The 19109-nt window shown below is 43.7% G+C and overlaps 1 protein-coding gene across 4 annotated transcripts in view; it reads left to right on the forward strand.

Annotated features, from left to right (window-relative positions):
* The first annotated feature begins 219 nt into the window (after nt 1-219).
* Nucleotides 220-19109, forward strand: part of CORO1B (coronin 1B) — a 43577-nt gene continuing 24687 nt past the window's right edge. Inside the window, exon 1 of one of the 4 annotated variants that reach the window (XM_030185633.1) lies at nt 220-310. The gene's annotated coding sequence lies outside the window, so the exon portion shown is untranslated. Of the gene's footprint in view, nt 311-4224; nt 4556-19109 lie in introns of those variants that run through there. The other 3 variants (XM_030185610.1, XM_030185618.1, XM_030185627.1) reach the window with 3 other exon arrangements.

Here is a 19109-nt window from a genome sequence, read left to right on the forward strand (position 1 = left end):
GGCAGGTCATGGATGTTTCTAAAATCTGTGTGTGTTGTTAGAGAATACACCTGCTCTGCCCCTAATTTAGACATTGGGATTTACACCAGGTTTTACTTGGCATAATTGACCGTGACTAAATTTGAAAGTGTGCTTAGGAAAGACTGGCTCTTATAGTGGTCGTAGGATCTTAGCAGGGAGAGCACAAGGGGATAAGGGATTCTAAAGAATACAAGCTCTGGTATAAGATTCAGACTGGTGATAGAGGATGATGTCATCACCAACAGGGTGGCTTTAGGATCCTGCTGTCCATGGAGAACAACTGCTACAGGTAAGTAACTTTTTCTCCTGATCAGAATAGCATTTTTTAAATACTTTTGTATTGAAGCCATCCAGCTGTGGTTAGATTCAGGTTGAATTGTCAGCTAGATACAACTGCAGCCTCCTCTTACTGGTTCTAAAGCTCTAATGACTTTTTTCCACTTAACTTACATACGTGATCCCAAAATCTCATAGACACAGAAAGAGCTGATATCTGGTTTGTCCCATTTACTTCCTGGTGCAATACCATGTCACATACTTGATTTTTGGCCTTCCCTTCCCTTCTCCAAAGATAAGGACCCTCTGGACTGATCCCCAGCTTTTGTGCTCCTTATCATCTTTTTAGCACTACTGGATTTAAGCAGCACTGCACGGTGGTGATAAGTGTTCAGGTCCAATAAATCCTTGCTTCACAGAGCTTATAATACTGAAAGACTCTTCTATATATCCACCTTCTCGAAGAGCAGGGATAAATAATTCTGAACGTGGCAAACAAGGATGTCATTGCTATTGCTTGACTTTATAAATTGCATTCACCTGAAGGACAACTTTCAAAAACCATTTCCCCCTGCTTTTCTTGTACATTTGTGAAATTCATTTAAAAAAATAAACACAAATGAAACCATTTCCCTTGGGAAATTCTGTTTTACCTATAGAAAAGTGCTATTTGAAAATTACCCAGCCTCAGTGCAGATAAAATTACATGTTGTTCTACATTCACATTCTATGGAAATCCTCCCACGGGTGGGGTTAGGTTGGAACAGGCAATGATGATCACAGTGCTGGATTTTCAGAACTATGCTTTCAGATTTACAGGCAGTACATAAGAAATTACATGCAAATGCTATGTTTTTGGTCAGAAAAGGTAGGTGCAAATCTCGGGGGGGGGGGGGGGGAATCCCAAGGGCAATAATCAAAGCAACATTACAGCTGTAGTATTTGCATTGTTTATTTGGTACAAATGCCCAATAAAACTATCCATGACTACAAGGATGCAGATAAATTTGAGTAGGGGAAGGGGGCAGAAGGTTATGGGACTTGATATACAGGGTTTCTGTGGATACAATCAAAGTGGTTTATATATTATATACAGGTGCTTATTTTTTAATTAAATACATTTGTTCAGAAATATTTTCTGATATTACTGTGAAGTCTATGCCCTTGGAGCCTCCAATCAGGACCTCTTAAACAGGGTTGCTGAAGGCTCCAGATTTGCCTGATATGTTTAGCCACTCCTGGTTTTACTGCACAGCATGAATGTAGAGGACTGAAAAACTGAAACAGCATGCAGACATGCCAAGCTACCTAGTTCCAGGTGGCGATTCTTGGCCATTTCTGGTTTTGAACTTGCATCCCAAAGCAGTGTGGCATTTGCAGTGCCAGATCCTGGCCATTGAAATCAGTGTTGCAAGTCCCATGGTGAATGGGGTGGTCAGAAATCCAGAACTGTCCCAAAAGCACCAGCCTGGAACTGGGTAACTTGTCATCTCTGAGCATGAGCTAAATACAGATGTAAAGGGATAGGAAATCTAGGCACATGCCTAGGGTCCAAATGTCTAGAAGGGGCTCTCTCAGCAGTGGCACCAGCCGTCCCATGACAAGGACTGTGCAAGTGGTGCAGCCACAAAAGGTGAAAATATAGAGGGGCATAAAAATTGCTTGCTCCCTGCCCATTGCCTCCTCTCATTGGCAGTGGTAAAGCAGGCAGGGATGGGTAGGAGGTGCCAGTTAGACTTACAGCATTTCTTAGTGGAGCCTACAGTTAACATGTGTGGGCACAAGTCAGTATGAATGTTGATAGGGTTGCCAACTAGATCCAGTCCTGGGCTTACCCCAATGCATGCAGGGACTTGTAGTTCTGATTTCCCCAGTGGATTCCATAACAAAAGCAAGGTTACAAGTCCCTGCATGCATTGGGGTAAGCCCAAGACTGGATTAACCCTGTCAGGCAAATCTGGATTCAGTTGGCAACCCTAATTGATAGCCCCTCTAGCGGCAGCTGCTGAATGGGTTGGCCATAGATGACCCAGGCCCACCTATGGTTGCATTAAACCAGGGGCATAGCTACGGGGGCCTGGGCCCCTGGTTTGGCTGGAGGGGGTCCCCAACCCCCGCCAGCTGAAGCCTTTTTCAGCGTAGTCTTTGGTGCAGCCGTGGCCTGCTTTTCTTTCTTCTTGCTCCTCTTGTGCACACCATCAAAGGTATTTGTGAGGAGGTGAGGCGGGGGCGGCACTCAAAATGTGACCCCAACCTCAAGGTCTGGCCCCCTCCCACTGTGAGGTCTGGCTATGCCCTGCATTGTACCCCTGCTTCTCAGATGTGCAATTCAATGGTTCCCAGGGCAAATTTATACCTTGATATGTTACATAGTGCCAACATCTCTAGTTCCAGGAGAGAAATGTTTAGCCAGTCCTGGATTTCTGACAACCACATTCCTGGTGCATTATGGGACATGCAGTGTCGATTTCAATAGACAGCATAAGACTACAACTACCACACTACTCTAGAATGTAAGTACATATCCAGGATAGTCCAAAGGGTCTTCCTTCTGGAATAGGAACATGGCACTTCTAGATAAGTCAGCTGGCAGAAAGGGGAAGGGGGCAAAAGTGTTGGCAGAGATCATTCTCCCCATCCCTGGCATATTGCCTTCCAGTTGGCATGTGTCAGCGCTTTAAAATGTATTTCTAAATCACTTTGCTTGTACCAGAGCAAGGCGGTACATCGAATGCATTACCCATAAACCCATGTTATGACGGTGGGAGAGGGAGCAGAAGAGGAGCAAGGCCATGACCCCACTTTTCAGCACCTACTGACTTATGCAAATGAGGCCCAGCAATGAGTCTTTGGAACATGGCCTTGCATTTCTCTCAGGATGTCCAGAGACAGTGCAAGGGTGGTAGGTGCTCTAGGCTAAACTTCAGCCTTACATCCTCCCCCTCTTCCACGCACATTAACTTTCAGATAGAAACTGAACAAATTTCTGTTTTGGCTTTGGTATAGAAACTGGCCCAAAACTCTGATTCAGTCATGTTTTGGTTTCACCTGAAAATGCCAGTGCCTATTCTCTGCCCCCCCCCCCCCCCCATCAAAAGCGCTGAACCCCTAGGCTTCCCTAGGCCTACTTTAGAAGTCCTGGTGATCCAGTGGCCTAATCGGGGCAGGAGCGATCCTCCAGTTGCTCCTGCCCCTACCATCTCCGCTGTTAAAATGGCTGTTGAGACCTTCAGTGGCATTCTTGTGAGACTGCTGCTGAAGGTCTCAGTAGCAATTTTAAGTTGTGTAGCCAGCATTGGCAGGAGAAACTACGAATTGGTTCTGCCTATGCTGGCTCCAATCTCAAAATGGCTGCCACAACTTCCAGTGGAAGTCTCACGAGACTGTCGATGAAGGTCTTTGGCAGTTATTTTGACAGCGGTGATGGCAGAAGCCGGCTGATTTTGGCCTTGGCTGAAACCGAGTAGTGAATTTTGGCTGTAGATTCAGTTTAGGCTGAAGCTGAAAAATCTGGTTTCAGTCAACCTCTACTTTTAGGGCCCTAGCCTGCAGCACACACATCCCACCCCCCACCTGTTTTTGATAACTAAACTCTCAACAGTCATAATCACCACACCAACATCCTACAAAAAAAAATCAGGTTCAGGTATTAAGGTATAAGCTGATGGTTCTTTGAGTTTGTGTGGTTTGTTTTTTTTCCTCCTGCCCCCACCAACCCCAGAAGCTGCTTCCCTAAGCTACTGCCTAGTCTTGCCTAATGGTTGGGTGAGGCCACAGACTGCCCCTGGCGGTATGGGGTGAAGTGTTTTTGCTTAGCTAGGCCCCATTAAAGGGTTAATTCTGTCTTGCATACAGGCTTGCTTTTTATCAGGAAAGGTCAACAAGGACCCCAGAACTACAAGTCCCTGCATGCACAGCGGTAAACGCAGGCAAATCTTGAGTCAGCTGACAACCCTACCCTGAGAAGCGCTTGCCGCCTTCTACGTTATTTCCATCTGCAGCTTTTGATTGCTAGCCCAGAAGACCGCAGGTATCCAGGGTTGGTAAACTTGCAGTCGCTTCTGTCATTCCTCGACCTACTTGGCTTCCCGTCTAGTCAGTAGAGCTCTGTCCCGGCCTGCAGGTAGCCCCTGCGGCTACTCCCCACCCAGCCGCGCTACGCCCTCACTTCCTGGAGCCTGGGTCCATGATTAGGAGGAGCGCTTTGGCGGAAGAAGGGAAGAAGACAGGCGGCAGATTCCCCCCGACTCAGGAACGAGTGAGTACCCGGCCGTGCCACGGGGCGCCCAGCACCCCCAGTTCGGCTCCACCTTCCCCAAAGCTTTGCCCCACACCCCGCCTAGAAACGATTATAGGAGTTAAAGCAAATGAATCCGGACATCCACATTTCTATATTTGTTTAAGTTTCGTGAGGGAGGAGTCGTGAAGTTCTTGTTTGAATTGGAAGACTGCAGTTTTGGAGCCATGCCTTGCTCTACAGGCCTGGCTTCTCCTGTGGTTGACCCTCTGAGCTTTTGATCAGATTAATCCTGGTTTTAATGCTTTATTTTTGGGGGGAGGGGTATGGAGTATAGGTTATATTGGTGTCATATTGACATAGCTTGGGAGAATCTTTGACTTCTTTGGCTTGCTGAAATTCACTTTTCTTTCACGGTTGAAATTTTGCTTGGAATACTTCGAGATGCCCTAGTTCCTTTTTCTGTGTACGGTAAAGTAAATAATGTGATAGATGTTTGGTGTCTCGGACTTACTCTCATCTGTTGAGGCACAGTGGCTGAAGGAAGAGATTTCCAGATAAGGATTAAAATAAACTTTCTAGGAACGTTTTTTAGATTTATTCGTTTCGAGAAAAGGACTTGAGGAGTTAGAATGTGGTTTGAAGTGGAAAGTCCGGCCAGTCGGTTGTAATGATGTCCTACAGCCTCCCAGGAATCCATGAAATGACCCCCTCCACCAGGCTGAAACGCTCCGTAGCCTAGCTTCTATGATGTCACAAAGCCAGGGAAGGGGGGAGCTCTGGGTTGAAACCAAGGAGGCAATCCACCTCCTTGACAGAAACGCTCCCTTGGCTCTATGATGTCATAAAGCTGGGGGGGGGGGGGGGGCGCTTAGGGCTGAAACGCGCCCTAGCCTCGTGTGATGTCATAAAGGCTTGGTAACAATTTCCCATCTTTAGCCAGCTAAGAAAACTTCTGCATAAGAATATGTCCTATGGGACAACTCTGTGATTCCGTGATTAATGCTCGCCACCAGCTTACCCCTTACCAGTAGAAACAAAATGGAAAACAAAGCTTAAGATGTTTTCTGTGATTGAGCTCTGCTGAAGAATACACCCAAAGTTTTGCAATCTATTTGTAGGGAGCAAAAGCTGTTTGGTGCCCCCCTCCCCCCCACTGGTAGATTGGGTAAACTTTTAATTGGAAGATACAGGGCAGCCACACAATGCAACCCCCAAATTTGGCATGATAGACATTTTAATATATACAGTGAATGATGTATGGTATAAGTATAGTAAATGTATATGTGTAGCATAATATATTTCCAATGAACATTAATTGGTTGTAAGTTTTTATACTAGATAATTATGTGAAGGAGGGTTTTCCACTGACTGCTGTAATTTGGTTCAGCAGTCTTCTCCCAGTGCTGGTGACAATTGAGTTTTTTGTTTAATAGAAGACAGTGTATTATATAAATTAGATGTTATGCGACCATAATGTAATAAGACAGATACTGCCCTACAGAAATGTCAACCACATCCATACTGTACATCTGGGCATTGGGGTTGAGGGTTGATATGAGCTAGCCATAACCTTTTAGACATCACCAGCCTCCAGGCCATGACTGACAAGTATAGAGATTTCTCAGGTTTTTGTGTTTTGGGGATTTAACACCTGTTGCATAGACCTTATTATAGGCCAGCCCAGTGGCTCAGTATCAGTGCTGTGCATTACTGTACTGGAAGTCTCCAGTTTGATCCTGGATTTTGGGGGGAGGGGTGGGGGTGGGCAAAATTCCCCAGGTCCGGCCTCCTGTCAGGACCCGAGTGATTTTGTTAACACAATAACCTGGTCGAGGCACAGAGGAGTAGGAAAGAGACGGACTCTGGAGGCTACAGACGAACAGATGCCCTGATGCAGAAAGGTAGGGGGCGGGGGGGGGGGGGGGAGGGGGTGGTCTGAGCAAGTAAGGGGCAGCGGCAGCAGATGCGTCCCGAGTGGAGGGGGTGGCGGCTCTGCCTGGGGCCTGGCTTTATCTCTCTGTGGCCCTGGGGGGAGGGGGGCTGTGATGCTATGGTTATTGCTTAAAGGTGATACCTGGTGGTTGGATCAAGGATTCTGAAGATAAGGAACCTGAGTTTTTTTGAATAACTCACAGGGAACTGCGAGTAAGAGAATTAAATTTGCAGATGTCAAAATTTATTCAAAGTTGTTAAATCCCAAGTGAATTGTGAGAAATTACAGGAAATTTTTGCAAGAGTGGGCATCCAAATGGCAGATGAAATTTAACGTGGGCTGCACAATGCTAGGTTCTGTATTAGTGGTTGCCAGCTAGGAGAAGGATCTAGGTATCATCGTGAACAACACATTGAAGTCTTTTACTCAGTGTGCAATGGTGTTCAAACCAACAAAGAATGTTAGGAATTATTAGGACATGAATAGAGAACAAAACAAAATATAGTACCTGTATTACTGCATGGTGTTTTGACCAGACACCTTTTCTACTTTGTTTTTTTTTCAATGCCATTAGTTTCCAGTTCTTCAGAAGATTCTGTTTAAAGATCCGTCATCTTGTCCAATTAGTGCATCAGGGTTTAAAAAAAAAAAAGGTTTGGACAAATTCCTGGAAGAAAAGTCCATAGTCTACTATTGAGGTAGACGTAGAGAAAGCCGCTACTTATCCCTGAGATCAGTATTGCTACTCTTTAGGATTATGGAATCTTGCAACTCATTGGGATTCTGTCGGGCACTTGTGACCTGGGATTGGCCATTGTTGGAAACAGGATACTGGCTGGATGTACCTTTGGTCTGACCCAGTATGGCTATTCTTGTTCTTATGGTCTGCTCTTATCCCTCAGGTCAGCTTGGAGCAATCTTAAAATACATAAAAACAGAAGAATAGCCATGCTAGGTCAGACCGATGGTCCATCTAGCCCAGTATCTTGCTTCCAGCAGTGGCCAATCCAGGTCACAAGTACCTGGCAGAATCCCAGGAAGCAGCAAGATCCATATTATTGATCCCAGGGAAAACCTAGTGGCTTTCCCGATGTCTACCTTAATTACAGGAACTTCTCCAAACCTTTTATAAACTCTGGAACTTGTTGCTAGAGGATTTGGTCACAGTTAGTAGCGCTATAGAAATGATTAGTAGTAGTAGCAGTTAGCATAATTATTCATTGAGTAAAAAAGTATTTTCTCCTATATGTAACTTCATAGAGTGTCCCCTCTAGTCTTTGTACTTTTAGGGTAAAAAATCAATTCACATTTATCTGTTCTACTCCACCCAGGATTTTGTAAATCTGTCATATCTCCCTTCAACTATCTCTTCTCCAAGCTGAAGAGCCCTAGGGGCTCATTTTCAAAGCACTTAGACTTGCAAAGTTACGTGGAGGGGCATTTTCGAAAGAAACGTCCAAGTTGCGATTTGAATGGCCTTGCAAAACGTCCAAATCCAGGGGCGGTGAAAACCGTATTTTCGAAAAAAGATGGACGTCCATCTTTCGTTTCGAAAATACCGTCGGAGACGTCCAAATCATTAAATTTGGACATCTCTAGATTTGAACGTCCCTAGACATGGGCGTTTCTGACTATCGACGATTTTCGAAACCAAAGACGTCCATATCAAAAATGTCCAAATGCAAGCCATTTGGACGTGGGAGGAGCCAACGTTTGTAGTGCACTGGTCCCTTTGACATGCCAGGACAGCAACCGGGCACCCTAGGGCACTGTAGTGGACTTCATAAAATGCTCCCAGGAACATAGCTCCCTTACCTTGTGTGCTGAGCCCTTACGGGTGAAAGGAGACACCTATATGGGTACAGTGGGTTTGTGGTGGGTTTTGGAGAGCTCGCTGTTTTCTCCACAAATGTAATAGGTAGGGGGAGGTATGGGCCTGGGTCTGCCTGTCTGAAGTGCACTGTAGTATCCACTAAAACTGCTCCTGGGACCTTCATGCGCTGTCATGAACCTGAGTATGACATTTGAGGCTGGCACGAGATATTTTGAAAGATGTCTTTTGAGGGTGGGAGGGGTTTAGTGACCACTGGGGGAGTAACGGGAGGTTGTCCCCGATTCTGTCCGGTGGTCATGTGGTCATTTCGGGTATCTTTTTATGCCTTATTTGTAATAAAAACACGTCTAGGTGAAAACGTCCAAGTGTTCGTCAGGGACGTCCTTGATTTTTTTTCGATTATGGGTCAGAGACGTCCAAGTGTTAGGCACGCCCAAGTCTTGCCTTCGCTATGCCTCTGACACGCCCCCTTGAATTTTGGATGTCCTTACGACGGACTGCTGTTGGAGACGTCCAGAATCGGGTTTCGATTTATATCGATTTGGACGTCTCTGGGAGAAGGACGTCCATCTTCCGATTTATGTCGAAAGATGGACGTCCTCTTTCAAAAATGGAACTTTGTAAGTCAGTGCTTTGAAAATATGCCTCTATATAACTTTGTATGTCTGTTTTGAAAATAACACCTCCTAATCTCTTAAGCTTTTCTTTATACAAGGGGGGGTTATAGTCCCTTAATCATTTCAGTTGCCCTTTCTAATTCTACTATATCTTTTTTGAGAGATTTATTTATTTTATTTGTTGCATTTGTATCCCACATTTTCCCACCTCTTTGCAGGCTCAATGTGGCTTACATAGTACCGTAATCGGCGTTAATCGATTCCGGTTTGAACAAATGCAAGGTGTGAGTAATATCAAGGTGATATGGTAGAGTGAGATACATGTATGGTAAAGACAATTGGGGAGAACTTAGTGAGGGAAAGGAAGAGTTAGGATATGTCCGTTACGATAATTGGTTACGTTGTGTTGCAAATGTCCAGGTTTTTTATGTTGGGTTGGTGGGGTATGCCCTTCTGAACAGTTCTGATATGGCAACCAGGGCTGGTTTAACCATTGGACCAGGTGAGGCTCTGGCCCAGAGCATCAGAATACCCAGCCTCTAAGCTCACCTGGGCTACATGTTAACCTTTTCTTCCCCCCCCCCCGCCCCCCAGTCCTGACTTCTTGGATGCAAATTTCCTGTGGGTGTGATGTGACAGGGCAGAGAGAAGACCTGAAGACAGCCTGTCCTGCTGCTGCTGCCAGCAACTGATGTAAACTTTACAGGACCCCGGGGGAGTGAGAGAGGAGAGGAAGCAGTGCCAGACCCATGGGGAGGGGGACAAAGAAGGAAGAAAGAGACTGGACTGAGGAGAGGGGAGAGAGGCGCTGAATCCATTTTGGGGGGGGGGGGGGGGGGTGCCAAAGCAATTTGGCTCAGAGCACTGCTATCCCTTGAGTATTGTATGCCGTTCTGATTGCTGTCAGGGCCGGCTGAAGGTGAGGTCGAACCATGGAGTAATACAGAGGCATTATAATATTCTTTGATTTATTCTCTTTTCTTTCTTGATAATTCCTAACATTCTGTTTGCTGCCTTTTTTTTTTTAACTGCTGCCGCATACTGAGCAAAAGATTTTAACACATTTGTCCACGATGATGCCTGAATTATTTTCCTCGGTGGTGACTTCTAATGTGGAACCTTGCATCACGTAACTGTAATTTGGGTTATTCTTCCCAATGTGCATCACTTTGCACTTGTCCACATTAAATTTCATCCGCCATTTGGCTACCTAGTCTTCCAGCCTCTCAAGGTGCTTCTGCAGTTTCACTCAGCTGTGCATAGTTTCATGTCCTCTGCAAATTTGATCACCTCACTCATTGTCCCTGTTTCCAGTTTATTTATATGTTAAAAAGCACCGGTCCTAGTACAGATCCTTGCTGCACTCCCCTATTCAACTTCCTCCACTGAAAGAATTGTCATTTAACCCTACTATCTATCTTTTCCCCAGTTCCTAATTCTCTGCCGAAGATTGCCTCTTATCCCATGGCTTTTTAATTTTCTCAGGAATCTCTAATGAGGGACTTTGTAAAAAGGTTTCTACCTAAATACACTACATCAGCCAGCTCCCCTTTATCCATATGTTCATAACTTCAAAGTAAAGTAGCAGTCTGAGGCAAGATTTCCCGTGGTTGAATCCAGGTTGACTCTGTCTCATTAAACCGTGTATGTGTTTATTATAAAGAATAAAATTACCAGTTTCTATCATTTTGCCAGCATTGATGCCAAACTTACTTGTCTGTAATTTCCCAGATCACACTGAGAAGCCTATTTAAAAATTGGCATTATTTTGGCCACTCCAATCCTTGGGTATCACGGACCATTTTAATGACAGGATACAGATCATTAATAGTAGAACAGCAATTTTATGTTTGATACCATCTGGTCCAGATGACTTACTACTCTTCAACTTGTTGTTTTGACTCGTACATATTCCAGGTTCACCAGATTTTTCAGTTCCTCTGTGTCATCACCCTTGAAAACCATTTCTGGAACAGGTAGATCTCTTACATCCTCTTCATAAAGACCGAAGCAAAAGAATTCATTCAGGGCTCCTTTTACTAAACGGCGGCAAGCCCAACGTGAGCTTACCGTTCGCTATATAGGAAGTACCGCCGGGCTACCGCAGCAGTACCCCTAGCGCGCTGTAATTTCTGGTGCTGCAAAAATGTATTTATTTTTCTAGCACTAGAGTATACCCGGCGACGCTGCCCGGTTACCGCTGGGTTAACGGGGGGGGGGGGGGGGGCCTTACCGCCATCTCAATGGGAAGTCTCGCCTTCATGCAGGAAATGGCTGTGCAACAAGTAAAGCATTTGCCATGCAGCCATTTCCGGGGGAAGCCCTTAAGGGCTTCCCCCGGAAATGGCTGCATGGCAAATGCTTTACTTGTTGCACAGCCATTTCCTGCATGAAGGCGAGACTTCCCTTTTACCAGCTGTGGTAAAAGGGGGCCTTGGCACACATGTGAAACACGCGCGGACGCCAATGCCAGTCCACTTTTGCCACAGCTTGGTAAAGGGGCCCTTAGTCTTCCTGCTATGGCCTGGTTCTCCCTGAGTGCCCCTGTAGTCCTTGATAATCTAATTATTCCTCTGATTCCCTCAGGGGTTTTCTGCTTCTGGTGTACCTCTATGGCAAGTTTCTCTTCAAACTCTTGTAGTCTTTCAGTGTTTTTCATCTAACTTGCTAGTGCTTATGCTGCTGATTTTTGTTTTCTTCATTCAGATCCTTTTTCCAGTTTTTGAAAGATATTCTTTTAGCTGTAATTAGCCTCTTTTTCACTTCACCTTTTAACTCTGCTGCTGGCTGTCATTTACTCTTCTTTTTTTCACTTTTACTTCTCCAGCCATCATTTGGCTGGAACTCGCTTGCAGAAATTCTTTTGCATACACTGCCCCCCTGTCCTTTGGAATTCTCTGCTTTCTAATTTCAGATCTCAGTCAGCCTTCATATATGAAAGTTTTTATTTTTTAAAGGTGGTATCAAAATTTGGTATTTCTCAGTGATTTTTCCCTGTCGATGTTTAATGTACTCTTTTCCTCTATTGTTTTCTAGGTCAGTGTTTGTTGATAATGTTAATTGTACATTTTAATGTTATTGAATTTTGGCATATGTAATTAGAGTACTTTATTTGTACTGATTTTTTATGGATACCATTTTGGCTTGGCTTTCTGAAGAGTAATATCAAGTTCATTAAACATCGTTGTCCATGTTTGTTTCAGTCTTGAAGGCTCTGTTGTGCTTTTTTTTTTTTTTCTTCTGTCCAGATCACCACATTAACTGGCTCATTAATTCTTCAAAAAATGTAGCAGGCTGGTGAGGCAGGACTTAGTGCAGTGGACTTTGAACCTGGGGAACTGAGTTCAATTCCCACTGCAGCTCCTTGTGACTCTGGGCAAGTCACTTAACCCTCCATTGCCCCTGGTACAAATAAGTACCTACTACTACTACAAATCATTTCTATACTATGTAAACCGCTTTAAATGAAGTTGCAAAAACCACAGAAAGGCGGTATATCAAGTCCCATTTCCCTTGTTTTGAAATTTATTTTGTCTGGCACTGATATCAGGCTGCCCGATTTGCAGTTTCCTGGATCATTCCTGGAGCCCTGTTTAAAAATTGATGTTCCTCTTTGTGCCAGACCAATGGCATTTGCTCTCGTCCTATGGAGACAGAGCAAGATTTGCTTTCCCTGTATAAGCTAGTGCAGCTGGGAAGCTGTTGGAAATTTTTTAAAAATGGGGTAGATGAGGGGGAGAGTGCTGCTCCTGGAGAGAGTGCTGCCTGAGACCCCCACCTCAGTTGGCCTAATGATAGGGCTGCCACTGTATATAAGGCTTAACCAGGGTACTCAAATATAAAGGTTCCTGCATGTGGAACGCACTACCAAAAGCCGTGAAAACAACGTACGACCACCTAAACTTCCGGAAATCTCTAAGGACTAACCTGTTTAAAAAGGCATACCCCACCGATCCAGCTTGAATGTGTGAACTCTGCAACACAACGAAACCAAAGCACGTAATGGGCATAACATAACTGTTCTGCTCTACGATTCCCTAATGTGTCTGTTCCACATGAACCTTATTTTACCACAGCATCACTTTGTATTTGTTCATACTGGAGTCGGCGAAAGCCTCTCCGGTATTATGTAAGCCACATTGAGCCTGCAAATAGGTGGGAAAATGTGGGATACAAATGTAACAAATAAATAAATTGTTCTTTGCTGGCTCTGCAGTTCCTGAGGTCCTGAGACCTTAGTAGTTACTTCTGATTTCACCAGGCAGTAAGCAGCTTCCTCCATCCCCCTCCCAGGAGCCTTGGAGTGCTGTCCCTTGAGGTCAGATAGAGAGGCATTTGGCTTAGAGCAGTGCTTATTAAACTTTATGTGAGTGTGACCCCTCCAGAGACCAAACATGCTCTTGCCCCTTTTACAGTGTTACAATTGACACTGCTACCTTTCCTTGTCTTCCATGGAGCCCACACAGGCCTAATAAGTGTCTGAAGTAAGTCTGTTCAGTTTTTCATGATTCTCTCATATGAAAATAAAGTAACGTAACTGAGTAATTTTGTAGTCAGCACCTGATAAGCCATGCAAGCATTATCTGGTTCTTATTTGGGCTTCTGGAGCTTTTTATCAAGGTCTGGCTGATTTTTTTAAATTTCTTTTTATTGAGATGATTACAAATATTTCAGAATTGCACCTCAGAGGTTATTATGGCGTGGAGGAGTGGCCTAGTGGTTAGAGCCCTGGTCTTGCAATCCAGAGGTGGCCGGTTCAAATCCCACTGCTGCTCCTTGTGATCTTGGGCAAGTCACTGAACCCTCCATTGCCTCAGGTACAAACTTAGATTGTGAGCCCTCCTGGGACAGAGAAATACCCAGAGTACCTGAATGTGACTCACATTGAACTACTGCAAAAAAAGGTGTGAGCAAAATTTAAATATAGGATGGATTCATCTAGTGTGGGCCAGTGAGGTTTTCTCCCCCCCCCCCCCCCCCCGTTCCCTTCACCCCCTCCCAAGCTTGCCAAGGTCATGATCCAAAATGCTGATTTTGTGACCGTCCTTTTTAGATCATGACCCATAGTGGGGAGTCCTGGCTAAGAAATCCCCACTTCTTATGCATAAAGCTAATTGAAAAACAGTAACTATAAGGGGAGAAACCTTTTATCTTGCCCCTAACTGGCCAGGAGGGAGGGCACTTGGTTATCCTTACCAATCCCAGTACCCCCCCCCTTTTTTTTTTTTTTTACTTTGTAGAGAAGTTTTTCTGTGGCCACCTTAGTGAGGGCTTCTATTCCCTTGGAGCCTAGGGCATTCCTGGTGCTATACTGGCTGATCAGCTTCAGCATTTATCAAACATGGGTCCACCTTCTGTAGTGCTTATCAGTCTCTCCTTAAATTCTTCTGAACCTGGATATTCTCGCTCCCAAATGAGGGTGATCTGTGGATTGCCTCAAGACCATGATCACTCTTAGACCCGCTCGTCTGGCTGCTCATTGGTGCAGTTTGGATTGAATTCACTGTCGAGAAGTGCTTGAGGGGTGACTCTTTGGTGCAATTTGAATTAACATTGCATAGTGTCAATTTTGTTTTTGGATATCATTCTTCTACTGAGTGGATTGTACTACGTTGACCCCCGATGCAGGCACTTATGCCGACATGGCCCGTGTCAGGTTTCATAATAAAGTTCTGCTATCCCTATCCTGGAGGCCTTTGGTGATTTTTTTTTTTTAACTTCCTACTGTGTGCTTTAGACTCCCTCTCGTTTGATTTACTCTAATAGGGGCAACGGCATGAGGCAAATGGCACACACGGAGGATAGGGGACTAAAACTTGTGGCTTGCTGCCAGGGGTGAGATCTGTCTCCGTGGAAAACCAGGTGCTTCATGTTCTAGATTTTCTGCAAGGAGGGCTGAAGAGAGGACGTTCCTTCAGCTTCCTGAAAGTGCAGTGTGTTATGCTATCCTTCTGTAGAGGACAGATAGTAGAAAAATCTTTTTTTTTTTTTTGGGGGGGGGGGGGGGGGGTTGTTACTGCACAGTCCCCCAGTGTTCAGGTTAATACTAGGGTGGAATCTAAATGGGATGGATAAGGCCTTACTGAAGGACCCTTCTGAACCTTTGGCACTTGTACCCCTTGGGGTTCTCACCAGAAGGTGGTCTTTCCAATAACAACTGCCTCGGCAGGAAGGGTGTCAATTTACAGGCCATATTTATTTATGCTTATTACGCCCTTAATGAATAATTTTTTTCATTTGACTTATTGCTCCCATTTCCAGATCATTTATAGAAATGTTGAAACATTTTATTATGAATTTTTGCCTCTGTGGCAAGCTTCTTTTCACATTTCTCTTTGCTTGCCATAACAGTGCATTGTGTCCAACTTGCCAGTGACTGTGGTTTTTAATGTTTTTTTTTTTTTCCTTTCGATCTACTTCCTGTTTTTGAAAGATGTTCTTTTGGCTATAATAGCCTCTCTTCACCTTTCCTTTTAACTATGGTTGTTGACCGGCCTTCCTCCTTTTTTCTTCAAGTATTTTTATTGAATTTTCTATAACATAGAACTTATCTGGTTAGTAATGGTACAACCGTGAATATACAAATAATCATAAGGAGAACATATTTGAAACAAGACTGATACATATCTCTGATTGGAGGCAATTTACATACTGGATGCACTAAGATGTGTGAAGGATAAGGATACATTAATGGGTAATAGAGAAATACATCTGATCTGGGCTTCCAAGATGGTACTTTTGAAAGTGTCCATGTTTGATGTAAACTTTTAACCTTTGCAGCTGCTCATTTTTGTTTTCCTTAACTATATTCCTAATTTTTAGCATAGTCTTCCCAGAAACATAGGTGCTAGTAGAGTAGTTTTCCTTGGTAACCTCTCTCCAGGTGCTATATGAAATTTTACCACTGTTGCCATGTAGCCTCATTTCTATTAACTTCTTGTACAAAATCCCAGTGTTCCACTAAGAATTAGGTCTAAAATAGCCTCCCCTTTTTATTAGTTGCTGAGCCAGCTGCTCTATGAAAGTGAAATTTTGTTCTTTCTAATTTCCTTTCTTTGATTTTATTTTTACTTGATATTGTAACATGTACAGGTGGTGTCCTTTCTCGGAGCTGCTATCAAGGGAGCTCAGGCTCCCTAGTTTTCTTGGTTAAAACTAATGTAGAGAGAGAAATGGCATTTTCCCTTTTAAGGTCTGGCAGTTGCGGGGGACCTGTCTAGTTGGAATAGGGTCATTGCCCATTTAAGAAGGGAAAGGGGGATGTAAACTAAGCCCCAGGAAGCCTTGCTAGGGCTAAAAGCTTCAAGAGCCCAGAAAGAGAGGGCAGTTTAGAAAGTTTTGGCTCGTGCGACTGTTTTTTTTTTTTTCCACATAGGATCGCAGTCCTATTGCTCACCTGAATCGTTATTGATTCCATAAATTTCTTTGTCGTTACTTTTCTTTGTCGTCGCTTAACGTCTATTACTATTTATACTTTTTTTGTAATTCATTTTACATAGTATCATAGTAAATGATGGTAGATAAAGACCTGTATGGTCCATCCAGTCTGCGCAACAAGATAAACTGATTTTACATGGTATGTGATACTTTATATGTATACCTGAGTTTGATTTGTCCTTGCCGTTCTCAGGGCACAGACTGTAGAAGTCTGCCCAGCATTGTTCTTGTACTAAAAGTTCTGAATCTAACGTTGAAGACACTTAAAATTTACACTCCAGCCCATTCATATCTATTCAGTCACGATCAGGGCGCAGACCGTAGAAGTCTGCCCAACGTTGGTTTTGCTTCCCAATTACCAGTGTTGCCACCCAATCTCCACTAAGGTTCCGTAGATCCATTCCTTCTAAACAGGATTCCTTTGTGTTCATCCCACGCATGTTTGAATTCCATTACCGTTTTCATTTCCACCACATCCCGTGGGAGGGCATTCCACATATCTACCACCCTTTCCATGAAAAAATACTTCCCTACATTACTCCCGGGTCTGCCTCCCTTCAACCTCAATTCATGTCCTCTAGTTCTACTGCCTTCCTGTCTCCGGAGAAGGTTTGTTAACGAATTAATACCTTTCAAATATTTGAACGTCTGTATTATGTCACCCCTGTTTCTTCTTTCCTCCAAGGTATACATTTCAGGTCGGCAAGTCGCTCGTATGGGTTGCAACGCAAATCCCATACCATTTTTGTAGCTTTTCTTTGCACCGCTTCCAGTCTTTTTACATCTTTAGCAAGATACGGTCTCCAAAACTGAACACAATACTTGTAGAGGGGCATCAACACTTCCTTTCTTCTGCTGATTATATCCCTCTCTATGCAGCCTAGCATCCTTCTGGCCATGTCCGTCGCCTTGCCACATTTTCTTCACCCTCAGATCCTCGGACACCAACATCCCAAGGTCTCTCTCCTGAGTCAAGTTTACTAATCTCTCCCTTCTTATTTGCTATCTCTCTTTTGGGTTTCTGCATCCCAAGTGCATCACTCTGCATTTCTTGGCATTAAATTTTAACTATGCAAATACTGGGATAGCATAACATTCTGGTTTCAACGTTATATTATATACCACTAGAAACCGCTATGTTCTTTTATGCTTTATTTTTTCTATTGCTGTGATTTACATGGCCCTAATAACCCATAGGTGCTAAAAAAAATTTTTTTGTTCTCAGTAAAACACATATTGCAACGGCTGGTCAACTGATAGGCAATATGCAATACCAGACACCATGGCACTATGCCCTCCCTCTCGCCTAGTTCAATAAATGATTTGCAGTGTATATCAATGTGCACCAAACATATGGCAATCTGCACTATGAGTACTTAGCTTAAGGCTTGATTCTTCTCTTCCTCAGGGTACTACATAGGCCTCCTCAGATGATCTCCGTTGCTCAGTGGGTGGAGTAATGTGCCTGTGATAAACGTAAAGTCTTACTGACTTAATAGTCCAATATTGTTCTGCTATTGGTCCTCTCATATCTTCTAATTCTCAACACAAATGTGTTTCACGATTTTTCGCGTCATCAGGAGAACTTGATAATACGAAAGTCTAGCTCCCATTCTTTAATCGTAATCTGAAAGGCGGAACGCCAGTTTTTCCTGCTGGCCGGCAGCGGGAAAACTGACGTTCCGCCTTTCAGATTACATTGATATACACTGCAAATCATTCATTGAACTAGGCGAGAGGGAGGGCATAGTGCTATGATGTCTGGTATTGCATATTGCCTATCAGTTGACCAGCCGTTGCAATATGTGTTTTACTGAGCACTAACAAAGAATCTTTTTTAGCACCTATGGGTTATTAGGGCCACGTAAATCACAGTAATAGAAAAAATAATAAAAAATAAAGTATAAAAGAACATAGCGGTTTCTAGTGGTATATATGATTAAATTTTAATTGCCAGACCCTTGACCGTTCTTCCAACGTTTGGAGATCCATTGTTTCTACTCCCTCCAGGGTATCCACTCTATCGGCTATCTTCGTGTCATCTGCAAAAAGGCAAACCTTCCAACCCTTCAACAATATCTCTCGCAAATATTTTGAACAGAATAGGCCCCAGCACCGACCCCTGAGAAACTCCACTGCTCACCTTCCTTTTCGAGCGGATTCCATTTACCACCACCCTCTGCCACCTGTCGATCAACCACTTTCCTATCCAGTTCACTTTTGGTCCTAAGTTCAGCCCTTTCAGCTTATTCACAAGTCTTCTGTGGGGGACCGTATCAAAGGCTTTGCTGAAATCCAGGTAGATTACATCTAGCGCACGTCCTTCATCCAGTTCTTTGGTCACCCATTTTATAAAAAATTATTTTGTGTCAAACTCTTAGCATAGGAGCAATATTCCAAACAAGCATTCCAATGTACTTATCTTTTAGTAGAGGGTCTCTCTGGATTACTTGTTTACAATATTGTTTCTATGGTGAGGGTTTAACTTAAAATATTGTAATAAAATGAATTATGAAAACTTATAAATATTAATAGAAGTTAAATGAAGACAAAGAAATTAATGGATCATTGACCATTCAAGCGAGCTATAGGACTGCGATACTATGTGAAAAGAGTCGTTGTAAAAATAAGTATTAAGGATCATTAGCTGCAGAGAAGCGAAATGAAAAAACAGAGTACTAGATTCTGTGGCACTGCTCCAGGAAGTAAATTCGGGAGTCCAGATGGGCACTACACCTTGTCTTTGTCGTG

The sequence above is a fragment of the Microcaecilia unicolor genome, chromosome 1 (assembly GCF_901765095.1).
Source record: "Microcaecilia unicolor chromosome 1, aMicUni1.1, whole genome shotgun sequence".
Classification (NCBI taxonomy): Eukaryota; Metazoa; Chordata; class Amphibia; order Gymnophiona; family Siphonopidae; genus Microcaecilia; species Microcaecilia unicolor.